Source organism: Arachis ipaensis, chromosome B04 (assembly GCF_000816755.2).
Source record: "Arachis ipaensis cultivar K30076 chromosome B04, Araip1.1, whole genome shotgun sequence".
NCBI lineage: Eukaryota > Viridiplantae > Streptophyta > Magnoliopsida > Fabales > Fabaceae > Arachis > Arachis ipaensis.
This window is the reverse complement of record NC_029788.2, coordinates 16,830,944-16,832,076: the sequence shown is the minus strand read 5'-3', so window position 1 is coordinate 16,832,076 and position 1,133 is coordinate 16,830,944.

Genomic DNA, 1,133 nt, shown 5'->3' with positions numbered 1-1,133 from the left:
GAAGGACTGCTGATGCTGTTGGATTCTGACCTCCCTGCACTCAAAGTGGATTTTCTGGAGCTACAGAACTTAAAATGGCGCTCTTCTAATTGCGTTGGAAAGTAGACATCTAGGGCTTTCCAGCAATGTATAATAGTCCATACCCAGACGATTAGCCATGCAGTGACAGCGCATCGGACCATTTTCCAGAGAGGATTAAAAGTAGCCATTGACAACGGTGATGTCCTTAAATAAAGCCAGCCATGGAAAGGAGTAAGATTGATTAGATGAAGACAGCAGGAAAGCAGAGGTTCAGAGGAACGAATGCATCTCTATACGCTTATCTGAAATTCTAACCAATGAATTACATAAGTATTTCTATCCTTATTTTATGTTTACTTATTATTTAATTTCGAAAACTCCATAACCTTTTGATATCCACCTGACTGAGATTTACAAGGTGACCATAGCTTGCTTCATACCAACAATCTCCGTGGGATCGACCCTTACTCACGTAAGGTTTGTTACTTGGACGACCCAGTGCACTTGCTGGTTAGTTGTATCGAAGTTGTGAATGAAAAACGATTTATTAAGACGTGCGTACAGAGTTTGTGGCGCCGTTGCCTGAGATCACAATTTCGTGCACAATTACTTCAAATTTGATTTAAACTACCAATCTTAAATTTTGCATTGATAGGTTTGCGCTAAATAACAACGCATTTACATAGGAGTGTACCAACGTCATCAAGCTGATGTACGACCACCCATAACTGAGCTACCAGAAGATCCCTGCTGAGACCAGAGACCGATCATATTCAAACCTTATCTAGTTTATATCTTCTGTTTTATTAATTATGTATTTAATTTCGATTAATTAGTGGTAAATGTTTTTTGTGTAGGAGAAATTTATATGGGACAAGACTCACGATGCCATGATTAGGAAGATCTTCGACCATCGGATGGCTTGGCAACTTCAGCATATGATAGAGGACGTACGTGAGAGGCGCAACCCCCTCACTGTTTGGCTCCGCCGGGACATTAAGAAGGCATTATACGTCAATTGGGAGACTGATGAGGGGTTTATGCATTACCGTCTCACAAACAAAGCTAACAGGGAATCGTCCAGGTCGTCGAAGTATACCGGCGGCTCAGCG